This window comes from Peromyscus eremicus, chromosome 10 (genome assembly GCF_949786415.1).
Source record: "Peromyscus eremicus chromosome 10, PerEre_H2_v1, whole genome shotgun sequence".
Lineage (NCBI taxonomy): Eukaryota > Metazoa > Chordata > Mammalia > Rodentia > Cricetidae > Peromyscus > Peromyscus eremicus.
In genome coordinates this window covers 26,480,536-26,503,433 of record NC_081426.1, presented here as the reverse complement: position 1 = coordinate 26,503,433, position 22,898 = coordinate 26,480,536, and the positions used below count along the sequence as shown (strand labels likewise).

The 22,898-nt window shown below is 45.8% G+C and overlaps 1 pseudogene; it reads right to left on the bottom strand.

Annotated features, from left to right (window-relative positions):
• Positions 1-203: 203 nt before the first annotated feature.
• On the bottom strand, positions 204-1,718 carry LOC131920893 (PRAME family member 8-like; annotated as a pseudogene).
• Positions 1,719-22,898: the final 21,180 nt, after the last annotated feature.

Sequence of the window (22,898 nt, the reverse complement as noted above, 5' to 3'; positions counted from 1 at the left end):
TGGCCATTTCTTTACCCGGGTCCAAACACCCTCAAGTGTCTCTTCATCCAGGTTCTAGAAAGTTCTCCTCTTATTTCTGAATACACATGTCCCAAAGTTCCCATCAATTCCCAGGTCAACATTTCTCTCTCTGAGGTTACCTTTGCTGCCTGACCCATCCCTCTTACCCCCAACACACTGAGACCACAGGTTCTGTGTCCTCTTCAGGATTCACCTATACCAGAAGGAATCTGCTTCCAAGAGCCAGAAGGAATCATTAGGCACACCAGTACCCAGTTAGATAGGACCATAGCCCTAGTGCAGCTTGGGCTCTGACTCATATGGCCTGGTTGCCACAAGGTGGAACAGGGAATGATGCTGAACCACACTGTCTTGGTGTGTTTCAGTGGCTTCATTGTCCTACTCAGCTCCTCATGGAGCTGTTCTAGCCACTTGTGGTGAGAAGCACCCTGGGCACCATAAATCTCCCAGGGGGTAGAACACATCTCCAGGCTTAAGCAACTCAGCCCAGCGGTGTGGCAGAGCAGGCGCTCCAGAAACAGCCACTGACATGGGATTCCTTAAGTAGTTGAATGTGGTGAGCTGGGAGCAGCCGCTCAGGGCAGGCAGAAAGACGCTGAGCTGGGAGTCCACAATCCTACAGTTCTCCAAGTCCAGGGTCTTCAGGGTGGCTGCGACTCTCTCTAGCAGGACTCGAAGGAGCTCAGGATTCATGTTGGTCAGTATGACACCACTTAGGTTCAGATGTTTGAGCTGATGGATCCCTGGACACAGGGACTTCAAGTCTGATTCCCAAAGCTGGCAGTCGGTGGTAGAGACAGTCTCCAAGGGGGCCTCCAGGCACCTGAGCACCTGGTCCATTTGACCTTCGAGGAAGGAGATGGAGTCCAGGGAGAGCTCCTGGAGGCACTCCGGGTTGAGAAACTGAGAAGTAAACTGACTGTAAACTTCCTCTTTTCCTCTGGGGAAATGGAGGCAGGCTCACAGATAGGAGAGAGAAGGAACTTGCGAAGATTTCTCATTTGGCCCAGGTAAGGAGCAAAGCCGGCCAGGGTGGACAGTTTCCAGGGGTAGCACACTTCCCCTTCCGCCATACAGTCCAGATCCAGCATTTCCAGAACCTTCACCATGTTCTGGATAGCCATCGTGGAGATCTTCAGCTTCTTACAGCCCAGCTGCAGTAAACCCTTCCTCCCTTCCACCCACAGGAAGAGGTAGGAGAGGCACTCATCCAGGGCTCTTGGCTTGAGGTATATGTCTACAAACACCTTCAAGGACTGCTCCGCCCCTATCCTTGCACCTCTCTCTTGTGTTTTCCTTTTACGCTTGACCACTTGAGAGCAAGCATCTGTCCTATCTCCAGCCCATACGTTCCAGAAGTCCTTGTGCAAAGCCCGCAAATCCAGAACTCAAAGTTTGTGACTCCTGGGGTGAACCTTCTGGCCAAGCAGTCTATCGATCCCATCCAATATGGTTTGTAAGGTCTCCAGGTAGGGTGCCTTCATCTTCATCAGACCCCCCAATGGGAGACAGGGGAAAGGCCAGACCTGCACCATCGCCCTCAGGATGGCAGACTGTCTGCGGGTGAAGGCCTCCTTGAAGAGTCGGGGGAAGAGCTCCATGGGGAGGTCCTGCAGAGCAGAGATGGCCAGGGCCTCCTCCCTCAGCAGGCTCTGCACCGCCAGCTGCAGGAGTGTGGGTGTGGCCTGGAAGCTCATCCTGAGGGATCTGCAAGGAGATGGTCCAGAGAGTTCCCAAGCTGTCTGGTGGAGTCACCAGAATATGTAACCAGGATACTCTAGCTTAGGTACCACTCTTCAATGAGCAAAGGCAGGAACTGAGTCTTCAGGTTTCAATTTATGCAGAGAACCAGCAATCTGTGGAGACAGAGGGTTAATACTCCCCTAAGACACCACAAAACAGCTTCCATCTAATTCATCTCCAGCCAACAGTGGGGACAGAAAGGAAACAGGCCATCCATCATTTCAGAGCTCAGTCTTCCTTTGGTCAGGTGCTCAGCCACATTTCTGAGACCTGTGATATCCATGCCTCTCTCTTTCTTATCACTTGCATGCTTTTTTTTTTCTTCTTTTCTTGAGACTGGGTTTCTCTGTGTAGCTTTTGGAGCCTATCCTGGAACTAGCAAGACAAACTACAACAAAATTTTAAATTTTTAAAAAATGATAAAATGTATTTATGAGGGAGGCAGAGGGTGGGGAATCTCTGTGAGTTCGAGGCCAGCCTGGTCTCCAGAGTGAGATCCAGGACAGGCAGGGCTACACAGAGAAACCCTGTCTTAAAAGACTACATACATCAAATTTATCCACTCTCCACTCTCTTCTGAGAACAAAAGAGGAGGGATTTTTTTCTCTTGATACTCAATATAAAGACATGTCAGAAGGAATATTACACACCAATATCTCCCATAAATTGAAGCACAAAAAATCCTCAACATTCTGGCCCAAGCCTGCTTTCTTACAGAACCCAGGACCAACAGCCCAGGGATGGAACCACGTCAATGGGCTGGGCCCTCCCTGTCATTCACTGATTAAGAAAATACCCTACAGGCTTGCCTGCAGCCTGATTTTACGGAGGCATTTCCTCAATTGAGATTCCCTCCTCTCAGATGACTTTAGCTTGTGTCAAGTTGCCAAATGCTATCCAGCAAATTATTGTGTTTAAAAATGAGCCAAAGCCAGGTGTGGTGACACATGCCTTTAATCCCAGCACTCAGGAGGTTGAGGCAGGTGGACCTTTATGAATTCAAGGCTAGCCTGGTCTATATGGAGAGTTCCAGGCCAGGCCAGCTGAGGCTACATAGTAGGACTTTATATTAGAGAGAGAGAGAGAGAGAGAGAGAGAGAGAGAGAGAGAGAGAGAGAGAGAGAGAAGGTATGTGATGGTACCTTTAATCCTAGCACTTGGGAGGCAGAGGTAGGAAGATTTCTATGAGTTTGAAGCCAGCCTGTTCTACATAGCCAGTTCCAGAACAGGTAGGGCTTCATAATGAGACCCTGTATCATAAAAAGAGACAAAATTATATATACATCACTAAAGGCATATCTGTATCTCCCTTAGTTGTTTTTTTTTGTTGTTGTTTTTGTTTGTTTGTTTGTTTTTCGAGACAGGGTTTCTCTGTGTAGCTTTGTGCCTTTTCTGGATCTCGCTCTGTAGCCCAGGCTGGCCTCGAACTCACAGAGATCCGCCTGCCTCTGCCTCCCAAGTGCTGGGATTAAAGGCGTGCGCCACCACCAACCAGCTTCCCTTAGTTGTTAAAGTGCTCACTGCTGAGCTCAATCCTCACACACAACAGCTGGTACAGCAGTGCACACCCACAGCCACACACTAGGGAGGCAGAGACTGGGTGATCCCTGGGTCTTTGCTGATGAGCTCCGAGTTCAGTGAGAACTCCTTAATGGGTGTGTTAATTTGCACTCCTACAAGTAGTGAATAAGGGTTCCTTTTGCCTACATCCTCTCCTAATATTATTGTCCGTGTTCTTGATGATTGCCACTGTGTCATTTTATCAGACCGGTTGCTAAATGGCAAGTTGTTTCCTTAGGGTGGTAGTTTGAGTTTCACATGTCCCCGTTGGTTTGGGTATCTGAAGACTTGCTTCCCAGGTGGTGGGTGCTGTCTGGGGAGGTTTCGGTAGCGCGGCCTTGCTGGAGGCAAGTATGTCACTGCTAGTGGACTTTGAGGTTTCAAAATCCCACGCCAGGCCCGGTCTCTCTGTCTCTCTGCCTCTGTCTGTCTCATTCCCTGTCTCTGTCTCTCTGCCTTGTGCCCAAGCGTCGGATGTAAGTTTGCAGCTCCTTCTCCAGTGCCATGCCTGCCTGCCTGCCGCCATGCTCCCCACCATGATGACAAGGAACTAACCCTCTGAAACTGTAAGCAAGCCCCCAGGTAAGTGTTTTCTTTGATAGGTTGTCTTGGTCGTGGTGTCTTCTCACAGCAATAGAACAGTAAATAACAGAAGTTTGTACCAGGGACTGGGTATTGCTGTGATGGGACGATTATGCTGTTTTTTGGAGAAATATGGAGGATGTTGGGACTTGGAACCAGAGAAGTGATTGGATGCTGTAGTTGGATGCTGTAGGCAGTATCACCCTATCAGGAGCATAGGAAACAGGAGAGGAATGTAGACTATGGAGGCCCAGCTCAAGAGTTACAGAGGGAAACAATAGTAGTAACTGGGCTAGAGACCATTTTTGTGATATTTTTGGCAAAGAATGTGGCTGCTTTTGCCCTTGTCCTAATTGTCAGGTCTGAAGAAACTCCCTTTCCCCAATTCTGACAAAAGCCAGCACTCCCGCACGGGCCTGGGAAGCTGGTTCCCACTTGTCAAAGTGAGTCATTCTCCTCTGGGTGATGGTGGTGCACACCTTTAGTCCCGCAGAGAGGCAGCAGATCTCTGTGTGTTCAAGGCCAGCTTGGTCTACTGAGCGAGTTCCAGGACAGCCAGGGCTACATAGAGAAACCCTGTCCCAAAACAACAACAACAACAAACCCAAAAAAGGAGTCATACTCCTTATCTTTAGCAAAAGGGACATATGGCTACTCCAATAACACATGCCTGTGGTGCCTATCAGCATATCAAGTTCCATGTTAGCCTAGAGGCCCCCTCAGCTCCTACACACAGATACTTGCTATATACTCCAAAGCCTCCCACCCCAGCCCACTGGCTCCTTTTTTCCTAGGTAACTATTCCCTTATACCCCTGAAGATTTGTTCCCGGTAGATTCTCTCTGCTTTCCTGAGAGACAGTGTGGTGTGGTGGTTTGAATAAAAATGGCCCTATAGGCTCACGGGGAGAGGTACCATAAGGAGGTGTGGCCTTGTTGGATTAAGTGTGTCACTGGGGGCAGGCTTTGAGGTCTCCAATGCTTAAACCACACCCAGTGTGGCAGTCTCTTCCCGTTGCCTACAGAACCAGATGTAGAATCTCAGCTACCTTGGCAGCACCAGGTCTGCCTGTGTGCCACCGTGTTTCCTGCGGTGACGATAATGGACTGAACCTCTGAAACTGTAAGCCACCCAATTAAATGTTTTCCTTTGTAAGAGTTGCTGTAGTCATGGCATCTCTTCACAGCAATAAAATTCTAAATAAGGCAGACAGCCTTGACAGTTTGGAATAAACATTTTCCTTTCCACCCATGGAGCATCTATTTCAGTTGCTTTACAGTACCCCTCACATTCACTATGGAGGCCCAGATTACTCAGGGTCAGAGAATCTGAGCTTGCTTTACCCAGCAGGGCTGCATAAGGAGATGATTTGACCACAGACGTGGTTACCAGGTATTTGGAAGGGTCTGCACTTGGCTGTGTGGAGTGCTTTGATCTAGCAAGCCCCCTTGCTAGATGTCTTTTGCCCACCCCTGCCCCCCGCACCTTGGCATTGTTATAAAAAGTCCTTTTGAATAAATGGAAAAGGTCATTGGGTGTTGACTCAGGTCCTCCCAAAGCTATCCTGTGTCTGTCTTTCTTCTCACCATCTAGATCTCTCTTTCTACCTAATATTTTCTTATTCCTCTCTCCCACTCATAGGAACCCTTGAAAAAGCGCGAGCTGGCCTCCCACAGATGGCGCCTGAACAGGGACTTGGGTGCATGGGAAATAAGGGAGAGTAGGGAGCATTGTGGAAGCAGTTGAGCATGTCTGGTTATGAATTCAAGTTAAGACAGTGGTATGTTATTCTTCTGGGGCAAAAACTGTATATAGATAAAGCAGAATAGTTCAAGTTAGGCTGCAGCAAGTATCTCTGTCTATGTCTATGGTGATGCCAGAGCCATGGGGTGTCTGCAGATGAAAGCTGTAGACAGGGAGTGGAACCAGCCCCAAGAGAGAGGAAAGCTGCATTCAACAAAGCCGGAAAGAGTAGTCGATCTGAAGAACCATCTAAGCATTTTAATATCAGAAGAGACTTTGAATTTTTTTTTTTTTTTTTTTGGTTTTTTTCGAGACAGGGTTTCTCTGTGTAGCTTTGCACCTTTCCTGGGACTCACTTGGTAGTCCAGGCTGGCCTCGAACTCACAGAGATCCGCCTGGCTCTGCCTCCCGAGTGCTGGGATTAAAGGCGTGCGCCACCACAGCCCGGCGAGACTTTGAATTTTTAAACAGTGTTGAAATTGTGAAAGACTTTAGGGACTTTTAAGCTGGACTAAATAAACATTGCATTATGATATGGCCATGATATGGCCAGGGAATGGAATGTGGTGGTTTGAAGAACGGCTCCCGTAGGTTTGGGTATTTGAACATTCGGCTCCCGGCTGGTGGTAGTGTTTGGGGAGCGATAGCCTTGCTGGAGGAAGTACATCTTTTGGGGTGGGCTTTGGGTTGCATAGCCTCTCCCTCCTACCAGTTTGTTCATTTTGGTTGGTGTTTGTGGTAGGATATGGGAGCTTTTGCTCATGGTATTTTATCAAAGCAACAGAAAAGTAACTAATACACTTTGCATTTAGTTTCTGCAGTTCTTTGTAAATTCTGGATATCGGTCCCCTGTCTAGAGTACAGCTGGTAAAGATTTTCTCCTATTCTATGGACTGTTTTCTCTGCTAATAGTTTCTTTGGCTGTGCAAAAACTTCATTTTCATGTAGTCCCATCTGTTGATTCCTGAGGCTTGTGATTCTTGTGCTGTGGGAACAAATTAATACAGCCTTTATGGAAGTTAGTTTGGAAGGATCTCTCAAAAAATTCAAAAAAAAAAGAGAATGACCGTATGACCCAGCTCTATCACTACTGGGTATTTACCCATTTGACAGGGTGTGGTGGTTTGAGAGAAAATGGACCCCAAAGGGAGCAGTACTATTAGGAGGTTTGGACTTGTTGGAGTAGGTGTGGTCTTGTTGGAGGAAGTGTGTCACTGTGGAGGTGGGCTTCGAGGTCTCATATATGCTCAAGCCATGCCCAATGAGACAGTTTACTTCCTGTTGCCTGTGGATCAAAGATGTAGAATTCTCAGCTCCTTCTCCAGCACCATGTCCCACCGTGATGATAATAGACTGAACCTCGGAACTGTAAACAACCCAATTAAATCCTTTCCTTTATAAGAGTTGCTGTGGTCACAGTGTCTCTTCACAGCAATAGAAACCCTGACTAAGACACAAGGCAAGACAGTGCAGAGGATTCTCCATCTTGTATTCTTTTTTTTTTCCAGAGCTGAGGATCGAACCCAGGGCCTTGCGCTTGCTAGGCAAACACTCTACCACTGAGCTAAATCCCCAAACCCTCCATCTTGTATTCTTACTGAAGTCATTTCAGGTTTAAGTAGAATTTGATCTCCTTAGTAGAAAATCCTATGGAAAATTACCCAACTCTATTCTAGGACCCCAAGGTCAAGATACTTAGCTTCTGCTAAACTGCCTGCTTGTGCAGAATCACCTCCAGCTAACTGCTTGTTTTAGCTTCTGTTAAATTGCTTGCTTACATGAGCCCTCCCACCCTCACCCCAGCAGCTGAATTCTGCCTTCATAAACCCTGTGCTCTGGACATTAGGTGCTACACTTAGGTCCAAATACCTGAGTGTAGTCCAAGCTGGTTGGAGTAAAGACTTTTAATAGGTTATAAACTGTGTCTGAGTAGTCATCTCAGGTGGGGTCCCCATAACATTTGGAGGCCCTAAGTGAGAACCCCAGAGACTGGACCCAGACACTTAGAGGCCTTGGGACCCACAAAATTGGAGAAAAGTGCATCAGCTGGAGAGGACTCAGGGAGGGCACATCCTGAGATGTTCCAGGGCCCCAAGAAAATCATCTAAGACTTATTTCTGCTGAGCATTCCAGAGGCGCCACAATGCTGCCACCCAAAAGAAAAAAAAAGGCAAATTGAAAGTCATCTGGTTTGAACACCTTCTAAGGTAAGTTTGATGTGTAAGAGGCACCATGTGGTTAAGAAACAAGAGGGCTGATTGGCTGTGAGTGTAGATCCTGTATTGGGGATCCCTGTAATACATCAGTGGACTCACCTGGTCTGTTCAGGTGTGGGAATGTGTGGTGGCCACCCCTGTTTGTCTTTACTATGTGTCTCTCTGTATGACTGTGTCTCCCTGTGTGTCTGTGTGTTTCTGTCAGTTCTGTTGGTTGGATCTAAAATGGAAGGGGGAGTGAGCCACCCCGAGACCACAGCTGTGGCCCCCACTTCCCCTTCCAGGTGGCCATGATTTCCCAAAGCTCATAGGCCATGCTGGGCTGCCCAACCAATGGCTTTCTGCTGTGGGATGGTCTGTATGTGCTCTGATTGGTCAATAAATAAAACACTGATTGGCCAGTGGCCAGGCAGGAAGTATAGGCGGGACTAACAGAGAGGAGAACAGAGAAAACAGGAAGGCGGAGAGAGACACTGCCAGCCGCCGCCATGACAAGCAGCATGTGAAGACGCCGGTAAGCCACGAGCCACGTGGCAAGGTATAGATTTATGGAAATGGATTAATTTAAGCTATAAGAACAGTTAGCAAGAAGCCTGAGCCATTAGGCCAAACAGTTTGTAAGCAATGTGAGTCTCTGTGTTTACTTGGTTGGGTCTGAGCAGCTGTGGGACTGGCTGGTGACAGAGATTTGTCCTGACTGTGGGCAAGACAGAAAAACTCTAGCTAAAGCTTTCTCTGATGTGGTACCCCCATCCCACCTGCTTAAGACCTGTGCCCTCTTATCGAGGACCTGAGTCCTTTCGGCTTGGCCAAGTTGCCTAGAGAAACCCCAAAACTTCCATCTATTCTCTCAGCTCTGCCCTAGGACATTGATGTCCCCACCCCTTCCTGCTCGGGAGCAGTGGCTTCTGGCTTGTTTAATCTCTTGACTCCCACTCGAGGTCCCAGTCCTGGTTCTGGTCCTGGTCCTGTTCTCTGTGTGGAGGTGTGGAGGGCCTCAGAGTGTGTGCAGGGAGCAGAAATAGATCCCCAAGCCGTGAGCTCTCTGCTTCCTGCCTGGCCTGCCTTTTGGAAAATTTTCTATGCACACCAGCTGATTTGGGGTGATTGCCAGCAGCTCCTGGCCACCCTGTTTGTAGCCAAGGAGCAAGATGGAATCCCTCTGGAAAGTAGAAAGTTGGCTCGTGGGCTGGGATACTCCCTGATGCAGAGGCCCATGTAAAGTGGACCTTCCTGTCCACCCAACCCAGCTGGGATCCTAATACCAATGAAGGTAAGAGGTCGCTGGACATTTTTGGTTCATTAAACATTATTGGGAGGATAAGACAGGTCAAGCACGGACCTGGTGAATTGCTGGCTGGGTTTTTGGAGACAGACCAGGTATTTACCACCCCGAGTCTCAGATGCCCCTCATATTGCCTTTGTCATGCAGTTGGCCCCAGGCATAAGTTGAAATCTCCAGAAATTGGAGGGATTTAAAGAGATGCATAGGTCTCAACTTTTTTTTCTTTTCTTTCTTTTTCAGAGCTGAGGACCGAACCCAGGGCCTTATGCTTGCTAGGCAAGCGCTCTACCATTGAGCTAAATCCCCAACCCCATAGGTCTCAACTTTTGAAAACTGCTCAGAAAGTTTATGACTGAGATCCCGTTGAAGACAGACCGGGAAGGAAACTCTCCCACGCTGTGATCTCTGCCCTTGGGGAAACAGACAAGAGAGGAAATGAGGGAAAGAGACCAGGAGAGGGGGTTCAGGGACTCACCAGCATCGTTTGATGGGGCCCTGAGTGCTGTGTTAAAAGTAAACAAAAATAACCACAAAGCACCCTGCTTCAGGGTATAGATAGCCTCCTCATAGCTTCTCCCACTGAGGAGGAATGTGGACAGGCAACAGAAGGCCTTTTAGAATGCTTCCAATCCCTGGAGTACAGAGTCTCAGCCAAGAAGTCTCTCCACTGTGTGGCCCCCAGATCACACACCTTGGCTACAACCTGGAGGGAGGAAAGCCAGTCCTGTCCCACAACCACATTTCCATCATCCTGCAAATCCTCCAGGTGTTGGTATTACCATTGCTGAGATAAAACATCATGACCAAAGCAACTTGGGGAGGAAAGGGTTTATTTGGTGTACACGTCCACATCATTAAGGAAGTCAGAACAGGAACTCAAGCAGGGCAGGAACCTGGAGGCAGGAGCTGGGACAGAGGCCACGGAGGAGTGCTGCTTATTGGCTTGCTCCCAGGATTTGAACCAGGACCACCAGCCCAGGGATAGCACCACCACAGTGGGCTGGGCCCTCCTCATAGGTTCCAGGACAGCCAAGGCTGTCACACAGAAACACCCTGTCTCAAAAAACACCACAAAAAAAAAAAAAAAAGGAAAAGAAAAGAAAAAAAACTTTACAGACTTGCTGCAGCCTAGTCTTATGGAGGCAACTGAGGTTCCCTCCTCTCAGATGACTTTAGTTTCTTCAAGATCTCACATTAAAAACAGAAATAACTTTTAAAAGGCCCACAGTCTTTACAAATTCAAACATATTAAAAATTCAGTCTCAGCATCTTTAATTCCAGCACTCAAGAGGCAGAGGCAGATGTCTGTGAGGCCACTCTGGTCTACAGATCCAGTTCCAGGACAGTCAGGGCTATACAGAGAAACCCTACCTCAAAAAACAAAACAAACAAACAAACAAAAAATCAGTCTCTTTAAAATATTCAATCTTTTAAAAAAAAATCTGGGGTTGGGGATTTAAATCAGTGGTAGAGTGCTTGCCTAGCAAACACAAGGCCCTGGGCTCGGTCCTCAGCTCCGAGAAATAAATAAATAAATAAAATTTAAAAAAAAAATCCAAAATCTCTTTTAAAAGTTCAAAGCTGGGTGGGTTGAGGGGAAAGGCAGGAGGGTAGGAGGAGGGAGGGGAGGGGAAATCTGTGGTTGGTATGTAAAATGAATAGAAAATTTCTTTTTCTTTTTTTTTTTTGTTTGTTTTTTGTTTTTGTTTTTTTGAGACAGGGTTTCTCTGTGTAGCTTTGCGTCTTTCCTGGAACTCACTCTGTAGACCAGGCTGGCCTCGAACTCACAAAGATCCACCTGCCTCTGCCTCCCAAGTGCTGGGATTAAAGGCATGTGCCACTACCGCCTGGCACAGAAAATTTCTTAATTAAAAAAACAAAAGTTCAAAGCCTTTCAGCTATGGGCCTCTGTTAAAAAAAAAATCAAAATTAAATTAAATACTTTCTCCAACAGGGAAGAACCAGGGCACTGTCACAATCTGAACCAACCAAAACCAAACTCAACAGTGTAAATCACTCAATGTCCAATGTCTGGGATTCACTCACGATCTTCTGGGCTCCTCCAAGGGGCCTTGGTTACTTCTCCAGCCCCGCCCTCTGCAGCACACACAGCTCGTCTTCTAGTCTCCAGATGGCTTTACTTCACTGCTGCTGCTGTTCTTTTATTTATTTATTTATTAAGTTTTTTTTAAAGTTTTTTTTAAAGATTTACTTATTTATTATGTATACAGCATGTATGACCAGAAGAGAGCACCAGACCTTATTACAGATGGTTGTGAGCCACCATGTGGTTGCTGGAAATTGAACTCGGGACCTCTGGAAGAGCAGCCAGTGCTCTTAACCTCTGAGCCATTTCTCCAGCCCAACTGCTGCTGTTCTTGGTGGTCATCCTATGATATTGGCATCTCACCAAGAGCCTCTCCTGGGCTCCCTTCAGGGACGCCAGCCCTGCTGCACAATGCCAAGCCTCAGCTACTCTCCATGACCCCTTCATGCCTTCAATACCAGTACCACCTGGGTGACTCTTACACTACCAAGTTCAGCTGCCCACAGGAGGTACAACCTCAGCTGCTTCTGGAACACAGCTTCTATGTGCTGATCCTGAGGAAACCCTTTCCAGAGACTTCACCTCAACGATGCTGGTCTCTTCTAATCACCAAGAATTTCGTAGCTCTAGATGACCAGCATCAACTGTCCCAGTGATGCAAAGGTTTTATTTCAGTGGCGCTGGCCTCTTGTTAATCACGGCTGACCAGAATGACAACTCTCTTCAGCCCCAGCTGACTGGAACAACGAACTCTTAATTGGAAATAGCAAATGGCCCTGATAGAGTCTTCAAACTTCCATCTGAAACTTTACAAGCTAGGTCTCCATATTTTCTACACTGCTCTCAACATTGGTATCTTTCAAGCTCCCACAGAACAGCTCACTGAGCTCTCAACACTCAGTGGCTTTACTAGCCCTATGTTCCAAAGTCCTTCCACAAGCCTTCCCCAAACATGGTCAGGTCTGTCACAGCAATACCCCACTTGTCTTTGTTAGGGTTACATTTGATGTGCTGAATCACCATGACCAAAGGAACTTGAGGAGGAACGGGTTTATTCAGCTTATGTTTCCACATCACGGTTCATCATCAAAGGAAGTAGCAGTGAAGGAACCTTCTGGAGGCAGGAGCTGATGCAGAGGCTATGGTGGGGAGCTGCTTCCCATGGCTTGCTCAGCCTGCCTTTTTTTTGTTTTGTTTTGTTTTGTTTTGTTTTTTTGTTTTTTGGCTTTTTTCAAGACAAGGTTTCTCTATGTTGTTTTGGTGCCTGTCCTGGATCTTGCTCTGTAGACCAGGCTGGCCTCAAACTCAGAGAGATCTGCCTGCCTCTGCCTCCCGAGTGCTGGGATTAAAGGTATGCACCACCACCACCCGGCACAGCCTGCTTTCTTATAAAACGAGGGCCACCAGCCCAGGGACGGTACCACCACAATGGGCTGGGCCCTTCCTCATCAATCACTAATTAAGAAAATGCCTTACAGGCTTGCTTACAGCCTGATCTTATGGAGGCATTTTCTTAATTGAGGCTCCCTTCTCTGAGATGACTTTAGTGTGTGTCAAGTTCACACAAAACTATCCAGCACATCCTGCTTCCTCATCAAAAAACAAAAACAAACAAAGTGCAGGAATTCCTGGAGGCAGTTGGATATTGCCGGCTAAGGATAATGGGATTTGCTCTGATAGCCAAATCTGCCTGTGCTAGCACTGGGAGTATGCAGCCTTTGGAACGGACTGAGACTGAGCGGAGGGCCTTCAAAGCCTTGAAAAAGGCCCTGGTATCTGTCCCAGTCCTGGCCCTCCCAGACATTACTATGCCATTCCACTTGTATGTGGATGAGGCCAGAGGCATTACCTAGGGGGTCCTCATGCAAACTCTGGGACCCTGGAAAAGACAGGTGGCATATCTGTTCAAGAGACATGACCTGGTCATCACCAGATGATTGGCACGTATAAGGGCCATAGCTTCCATTCTCCTCCTGGTAAAAGAAGCTGACAAATCAACTTTAGGACATGAACTGTTCTTGACAGTCTCACTCCATCTTTGGGGTGGACCTCTGCTCTCTTATGTCCCTTCCAGAAGTGGAATGATATATGTCTAGGGGAGGGAGAGGAGTCAGTAAACCAGGCTGTGGAGAAGACTGGCTAGAAAAGGGCCTTCAGGGATTACAATTTCATGCATGCTCTGTAGCTAGAGTTTTCTCTCCGGGTCCCGCCAAGCCCCGGCAGTCCAACAGTCCACTTATAAAATAAACACATAGGTGCTTATATTATTTAAACTGTTTGGCCTAATGGCTCAGGCTTCTAGCTATCTAGTTCTTACATCTTAAATTAATCCATTTCTATAAATCTATACCTTGCCACGTGGCTTGTGGCTTACCGGCATCTTCACATGCTGCTTGTCATGGCGGCAGCTGGCAGTGTCTCCCTCCTCAGCCTTCCACTTCCCAGAATTCTCTCAATTCTCCTCTCTGTTAGTCCCGCCTATACTTCCTGCCTGGCCACTGGACAACCAGTGTTTTATTTATTGACCAATCAGAGCAATTTGACATCCCACAGCAATGCTCTGCTATGGACAAGGTACCTGCATCATGTCCTCAGATTACCTGACCTGTACTAACAGCTTGACTAAGTGTGCCTCCCTGGCTTACTGTAAAGTCATACTCCCACTCTATGTATACTGCTCTGTGTTAACACCAGGTATGTGCCTATAATGGAAAATAGGGGAGCGCTCATGCTGGCCTTGACTCAAGGTCAAAGGGGCCCCGATTCTAGTCCTGATCCTAGTAGGAACAGGAGTAGCTGGTGCAACTGCCATAGGCCTTCAGCCTTGATGGTTAGGAACCGAAACTTTAGGGAACTCAATTCCCAGATAGACAGACCAAGGCCATTTGGAGAATTTTATTTCTGGGCTGGAGAGCCAAGTTGACTTCCTCACAGAGATAGTCCTGCAGAACTGAAGGAGGCCAGGACTCCTTTTTATTAAATAGGAAGGACTTTGCATGGCCTTAGGAGAAACTTGCCAATCAATCAGTGGTTGTTAGGGGAAATCTCAAAGAAAGGGAAAAAGGAGACATAGATCAGTCTCTGATTACCTGGTCCTCACGGATGCCCCTTACTGTCAGCGTTAGCCCGACGCTGATTCTTAGTCTCATCAGGCTAATGGTGGAACCCTGCATCCTCAACTGCATGGCCAACTACATCAAACAGAATAACCTCAGTTAAGCTGCTGGTCCTCAGGACCAACTATGCCCCGTAGAACAGGACAAGTGAACAATTTGACTCATGTTCATAAAACCAGTGGGGAATGTGATGGAAAAAAAAGAGTGCAGAGGTTCCTCCATCTTGTATTCTTGCTGAGGCTATTTCAAGTTTAACTAGAATTTGATCTCCTTGATGGAGAATCCCATGGAAAATTACTCAACTCTATTCCAGGAACCCGAGGCCAAGGCATCCCAGCTTCTGTTAAACTGGACCCCCTCCAGCTAACCACTTACTTTAGTCTCTGTTAAATTGCCCCTACCTTTATCCTGTAGCTGCTGAGAGAGATGCCAGGACATGGTTTCTGCCTTCAAAAATCCTGTGCTCTGGATACTCAGTACTACACTTAGGTCTGAATACCCAAGTGTAGTCCCAGACAGCTGGAATAAAAGACTTTCAATAGACTATAAAACTGTGTCTGAGTGGTCATGTCTGGTAGGCTCCCTGTAACACCTAAATGTTGTGGGATATTTGTACACTGTGCAAAGGTGTATTACTGTGATTGGTGTAAAAAAAAGCTGAACGGCCAGTAGCTAGGCAGAAGGTATAGGCAGGATTTCCAGGGAGAGAAAAGAAGAGCAGGAGGAATCTAGGCACATGGGAGTTGCCAGGAGACACAGAGAGGAAACAGCAGATGCAAGACAGAAGAGAGGTAATGCCATGTGATAGAACGTAGATTAATGTAAATGGGTTAATTTAAGTTGTAAGAGCAGAAGAAGTCTAAGCTATAAGCTGAGCTTTCATAATTAATAAGAAGTCTCTGTGTCATTATTTGGGAGCTGGCTGGTGGGACAGAAAAAGACTCGTTACATCTAGTGTCCAATGCATGGCATATAAATCCACATAGGTCCCGAGAAAGCTGAAACAAACAAATAAAAAGTTCCGAGTAGACTCAGTGCTTGCACAGACAGAGGTGTGGCTCTTTTAAGAGGCCCTGCTACCTACTGAGCACTTGAATGGAGTTTATGATCAATGGGCAGCATGCTACTCAATGGTGGGAGACTAGGTAGAAATGCCTATTGGAGCTGAGGCAGAAAGTTCAGCTCCAGGCTCCCCACTCTCTGACCTGAAGCAGGTGTAACCAGCCACTAGGCCATGTACTAAGCAGTGTCACACAGCAGAGGGCCTAGCCACCCCTTAACAGTTTAAGGTTTGGCTTCTATGGTCAGAGGAGACTGCAGACATGGAAAAAAAAAAAAAAAAAAAAAAAGAAGCCGGGTCCAGGCTGACAAAACCTCTGAACAGGCTACAATGTGTTTAAAAATGTACTTTGATGCTAAATAAAGAAAAAGAAAATGGGTACAGACAGTCATAGAAAAATAAATAGTTTTAGACAGTCATAGAAAAATAAATAGTTTAAAAATAATAAAGTCTTTAAAGAAAGAGTAGCAGGGTGGTGGTGGTGCATGCCTTTAATCCTAGCACTCAGGAAGCAGAGGCAGGCGGATCTCTGTGAGTTTGTAGCCAGTGGTCTACAAAGTAAGTTCTAGGACAGGCAGGACAGTTATACAGAGAAACCCTGTCTTGAAAAATTAAAAAAAAAAAGAGGGGCCGGAGAGATGGCTCAGTGGTTAAGAGCGCTGACTGTTCCTCCAGAGGACCCGGGTTCAATTCCCAGCACCCACATGGCAGCTCATAACTGTCTGTAATTCCAGTTCCAGGGGGCTCGACATCCATGGAAAAAAAACAATGCACATAAAATAAAAAATAAAAAATAAAGAATAAAATAATATAAAAAGAATAAGCTGCATAGTATGGGAAATACATAGGGTGTCTGGGTTCTGTATGGTGCTTTGTTGACTTTGAATTTTTTAATGCTAATGTACAAAAAAAATACTTGCTGAGAGACATGGAAACTGCTAAATTAAACCAACACACACACATATGTGTGCATATAAATGTGTGTGTGTGTGAGTGCGTGCGTGCGTGCGTGTGTGTGTTGGTTTTCTGAGACAAGGTTTCTCTATATAACAGTCCTGGCTGTCCTGAAATCCCCTCTGTAGACCAGGCTGATGTCGAATTCACAGAGAGACCTGCCTGCCTCTGCCTCTCAAGTGCTGGGATTAAAGGTGTGCCCCACCACCACCCAGCATTCAACCTGTATATTTTAAGAATTCCTTCACTTCATAATGGAAATAAAAAAAATATGTTGCATTGGGGAAGAGGTTATGCTTTTCTTTCCAGGAAAAAAAAGTTATGGTTCTCTTCAAACTTAATGAAGATCAGATTTGATTGGGGGAAGACATCCTGAAAATCTTGACTACAGACATGAAGAAAGAAACCAAGAAAGACTATAGGACAGGTGACATATATGCTGATCCCTTGACATGGGAACAGCTCTGAGACTGGATAAAACATGATAAATCTTGTTGGCTACAGAGTCCTCATGACTTATTATTTCATGCTATCCTTTCATATCCTTCCGTCTTTATGTAAGCTCCAGGGTTTGAACTCAGGTTGTCAGGTTTGCATAGTAAGTGCTTTACCCATTCAGCCACCTCTCCAGCTTTTGGCTCACCAGTTTGTTTTTTAACACAGGAGCAAAATCAAGCCCGCAGTGGAGAGATTTTTTTTTTTTCAAGAAATGTTGCCAAACAAAACAAAAAGGAAGAAAGAGCCAGACCCTAAACTTAAGAGATCATAAAATTATCTTTAAAAGGATCATGGGCTTTTATGTGCGGAGCAAAACTATGAACCCTCTGGGGAAATGTGGGAAGACTTCTTGGGAACAAGACTAGGTGATGAGTGACTAGATGTGACACCAAGAGTGTGTGTGGCCCATACAAGGAGACATGGATAGGTTGAATCATTAGAATTAAAAAAAAATTCTGTATGTATGACTGATGAAGGAATGAAAAGGAAAAATTATGGACTCGAGGAAATGATGTGTAACTCACATATCTGACAGAGGTGTGGTTTCTATAGAATATAGTTTTCAGGGGCTGGGATGTGGCTCAGGGGTAATAGTGCATCTCTGCCAGATGAGGGCCTGAATTAGTCTCCAGCACTCAGGTGTGAATATCTGGGCCTAGCTTTGCACCTGCCTGTACCTCAGCCCTGGTGGGCAGAAACAGGCTGTTTCTTGGAGTTCCTTGCTGCTGACGGCTTAGTGGAAAAGCTTAGGTCCAGTGAGAAACCCTATCTCAAGGGACTAAGGGTGTGTGATAAACCAGGCTTTCTCCTCTGACCTCCACATTCATGCACAAGGGCAGCCCCCTCCAAGACAAGTAAAAAAATGAAAACCCTGAATTTTCAGAACTGTCCATTTAAAGGGCTGGAGAGATGGCTCAGCAGTTCAGAGCACAAATTGCTTTTCCAGAGGACTTTTCCATAGTTCAGTTCTCAGCACCACAGCAGGAGATGCACATCACCTGTAACTCCAGCTCCAGGGGACCTGATGTCCTCTGCTGGCCCCTCTGAGCACCTGCATTCATGCACACACACCTCCATTCCCTGCACACAAATACACACAATAAAAAGACAGCAAGCAAGCAAACAAACAAAACCCAACTGAGTATTTAAAACCAAACAATATAAGAGAAAACAGGCAAAAGACGTTTGCAAGTATTTCACCCAAAGGGTGCACAGAGGCAAGCAGGTATTGAGAGGGTGTTCAAGGTCACCACCACTAGAGAAAATCAAAGGAGGACTACAATTTTAATACTGTGTGTGGATGAGAATGGCTAATACAGTAGCGATAACACTAAATGGTGTTGAGGACGTAGAGAAAAGGACTCCAGTATTGCTAGCGAGAATATAAAAGGGTCCAGCCCTTCTGCAAAAACAGTTTCTTTTAAAGCTAAAAATAGAGTTAGCTATATGACCCAGAAATTGTAATCATAGGCATATAGCTTAGAAAAATTAAAATTTCTTTTCTTACAGAAATATATCAGCAGAAGTTCGTAGCATCTTTATGTGTAACAGACCCAAACTGAAAACCCCTCCAATGTACACTGTACACCATGAAGTAGTACTCAAAACCCCAAACAACAAAAACCCCAGTCCTTGTAGATGGACGAATCTCTCCTGCTTGCCTGTTCCTGAATAACCAGTCAGAGGCTTATATTAATTACAAGCTGTTTGGTCTCCAGCCCAGGCTTATTACTAACTAGCTCACTCATATTAAATTAACCCATTTCTATTAATCTATGAATTGCCACGTGTTTTGTGGCTTTACCTGTGTTCTATTACATCTTGTTCCCCTTGGCAGCTCACCGCGTCTCCCCTGACTCTGCCTTTCTTCTTCCTGTATTTTTGTTTGGATTTCCCGCCTGGCTATAACCTATCTTGCCATAGGCCAAGGCAGCTTCTTTATTAACCAATGGTAGCAACACATATTCACAGCATGCAGAAAGACTATCCCATAGCAAACCCTAGTCAGTAATTTGGATGAGCCTTAGAAAAGGTATGCTGAGTGGAAAAAAAAAAAAAAGGTCAACTTCAAAAGTATGCATGTCTATTTATGTGACTTTTGTAATTACAGAGGTGGAAGGAAAATTATTGGTTGCCAGAGCTTAGGGATGGAGGTAGGGTAGGTGTGGCTACAAAGAGTAACACAGGAGTGCTTTGTGGTCTATAGTTAAGTATACTGACTGAAGTTACATGAAGCTACACGTGTCATAAAATTGCATAGAGCCATATGAGTGAGCACACACACAGTTGCATACAAGTGAACGTAAAAATAGAGAAATTTGAATCATTCCTCCCCTCACTTTTTTTTTTTTTTTGAGACAGGATCTCACTGTGTAGCCTTGGCTGGCCTCAAACTCAAAGAGTCTGCATCCTGAGTGCAGGGACTAAAGTTGTTCGCTATCACACCCGGCTCAACATTTTCTTTTAAAAGAGATTTATTTAGAATGTGGAGAAATGGCTCAGTGGTTAAGTGCACTCACTGCTCCTCTAGAGGACAAAGTTTGGCTCAGCATCACTTGTAACTCTAGCTCGGGGGGATCTGACACTTTCTTCTGGCCTCCAAGACCACCTGTACACATGTGGCACACACATATACACATACATAAAAATACATTTTAGCACTCAGGAGGCAGAGGCAGGTGGATTTCTGTGAGTCTGAGGCCAGCCTAGTCTATAGAGATAGTTCCAGGACAGCCAGGGCTACACAAAGAAACCCTGTCTGAAAAAAAAAAAAAAACCAAAAAATTTTTTAAGGTTTATTTGTTTAATTGTTTACGTGTGTGTGTGTGTGTGTGTGTGTGTGTGTGTGTGTGTGTGTGTACATAGATGTCTGTGAATGCAGGAGTTGTGGGTACCTGTGTAGGTCAGAAGAGGGTGCTGCATGCCCTTCATCACTCTCTCCCTAGTCCTTTGAAGCAAGATGTCTCCCTGAACCTGGGTGTTCTTTCACTGTGCTAAACTCCATGGCTCAAAGCAACTTACAGAAGGAGTTTATTTTGGCTTATGGTTCTAGGGAGATAATCCATTGTGGTGGAGAAGTGTGACATCAAGTGGCAGGCACGGTGGCAGATGCGGGAACCTGAGAGAGTTCATCTTAATTAGAGCCATGAAGCAGAGAGTGAACCCAAAGTGAGCCATGAAGCAGAGAGTGAACCCAAACTCAAAAAGCCCACCCCAATGATATGCTTATTCCAGCAAGGCCACACCTCCTAGCCCTTCCCAAACAGTGCCACCAACTGGGAACCAAGTGTTCAAATGCCTGAGCCTATGGGGGACATTTCTCATTCAAACCACCACACTGGCGTACTCCTGTTGTCTGGGCTAGGCGGGAAGCTAGCAAGCCCTTGTGATCCACCTGTTCCCTCCCTCCTTGGAACTAGAATTACAGATGTGCCCTGGTTGCCTCGTGTGGTGGTTTGAAAGAAAATGGCTCCCATAGGTTCACAGGGGGTGGCACTGTTAGGAGGTGTGTCCTTGTTGGTTGTAGTTGTGGCTTTGTTGGAGGAAGTGTGTTACTAGGGGCGGGTTTGATGTTTCTGATGCTCAAACCAGGCCCAGTGTCACTCTCTCTTCCTGCCGCCTGCTGATTCGGATGTAGAACTCTCAGCTACCTTTCCAGCACCATGTCTGCCTGCATGCTGCCATGCTTCCTGTCTTGGTGACAATAGACTAAACCTCTGAACTATAAGCCAGCCTCAATTAAATGTTTTCCTTTATAAGAGTTGCTATGGTCATAGTGTCTCTTCACAGCAATAGAAACCCTCACTAAGATACCATGCTTCTTCCATGGGTGCTGAGGTACTGAACTCTGAGCCTCTCCATTGCACAAAAGTGCTCTTAACCGCTGATCTGTCTCTCCAGGCCTGGAATCAGCCATGGATTGCGGTGATGTCAGTTGTCTGGTTTTGTCATTGCAGTTCCATTTTGCAGGGTGCTAACGTTGGGGGAAGCTCTTCAAGAACAAATGGGAACGTCTATGCATTTCTTTTTACCTTCCCACAAGTCTTTAATTATTTAAAAACAATTTTTTAAAAAAGCATGAGTTCATTTAAAGAACTATTATGTGAACAGTAACAGACCGAGATGAATGAACGCTGTGAGGGTTGTAATGCAGAGAGTGGATTCCTTCTCCAGAGCCCACATCCTGTGAATACAGCAGTGTATCTAGATCTAGGAATGAGTAGACTATAAACTCTCTCTCTCTCTCTCTCTCTCTCTCTCTCTCTCTCTCTCTCTCTCTCTCTCTCTCTCTCTCGTGTGTGTGTGTGTGTGTGTGTGTGTGTGTGTGTGTGTGTGTGTGTCTGTCTGTCTGTCTGTCTGTGTGTCTGTGTTTCCAGTACTGCAGTTTGAACCAAGGGTTTTGCACAAGCCAGGTAAGTGATCTGCTCACAAGCAACATCCTCAGCTATTACCATGATTTTGACTATTGATATTGATTGGCCTTGAACACCTGGCCATGCCAGTCATATTTGTGACCACTTTGATAAAACACTTGAGCAAAACAATCAATAAGTGGAGGCAGATTTGCTCATGGCTTTGAAGGTCCACAGTCTGGTCCAAAGACTCTTGGCCAGAATCAAGGCAGAACATCATGGCAGTGGGAATATGTGGGAATCTACTCACTTCATGACTGACAGGAAGTAAAGAGAGGTCCCTGAGATAAGATATAGTCCCCATGGACACACACACAGTGATTATTTCCTCAGCTAGTTTTGCCTTCTAAAGTTTCCAGAACATCTCAAAGTAATACCATCCATTGTGAACTGAGCCCTTAGCACATGCTCCTTTTGAGGCAACAGTTCATATCCCAGCTGTAAGGTTGACATAGGGTTTGTCAGGGTCTCTGTGGTAAACTTCCTCATTTCCTTTCATTTTCCCTATTGTACACTTTGGAAGGAAGCCACCATGCACTATCTACACTACTGAGCCAAGCATTATGCTCCCTTCTCGGAGAGAAGATCACTGTATTTTCATAACCCTTTTAGACTTCTTTTGGTGATTGATCCTTCCCTGGGACAACTATGACAAACTGGAAAGAGACTTGAAACATCAGAATTCATCCTCTGACAGTTTTGGAATCTCTGCAGTTGAGCAGGAATCCTCCATCTCTCTTTCCAGCCAGCTGTCATGGCCCTAGTTGTCCCCTGGCTTGTGAGAGTGTAACTCCATCTTCATATGGCTGTTGGCTTTATTTTATGTCCTCCTGTAAACGGATGTTGCCTGTCCTGACTGCCTATTCCCAAATACCCAGCAGCTGCTTTCCAAATTACCACACAGAGGCTTATATTAGTTATAAATGCTGGGCCGGGGCTGGAGAGATGGGTCAGAGGTTAAGAGCACTGGCTGCTCTTCCAGAGGTCCTGAGTTCAATTCCCAGCAACCACATGTTGGCTCACAACCATCTGTAATGAAATCTGGTACCCTCTTCTGGCCTGCAGGCAGACATGCTGTATACATAATAAATAAATAAATCTTTTAAAAAAAGGAATAAATACTGGGCCGATAGTTCAGGCTTATTACTAACTAGCTCTTACACTTAAATTAACCCATAACTCTTATCTATGTTTAGCCACATGGCCTGATGTCTTTTCTCAGTACAACATTCTCATCTTGCTTCTCTGCATAAAACGATATACAACAAAAACAGTTATTAAAAATTACAGTAACAATCCATTTGTACTTGGCAAAATTAGGGAAAATACTTAATTACCTATCTTATCTTGGTGAGTCTAAGGTTTTGTATCTAATTTACTTTTTATTATAACTAAGGAAAACTATAATTATAACTACCTAGTCTTCAAATCCATCAAAGACCCCAGAAGGATGAAATGTTTCCTAATTACAGGGACACCAGGCTGCCTGGACAGTCACCCAAAGTTCCTCTGCAATGTTGAGGCATCCAGCTCTGGCCTACAGGTCTAGCATATTCGATAGACTTTCTTGTGAAGTAGGGAATTTTGAAGGACTGCCCCACCTTATCTTGGCAAAGTTTAGCAGTAGCCTTTCTTATGTCCTGCTGGTCCAGTTTGGACAG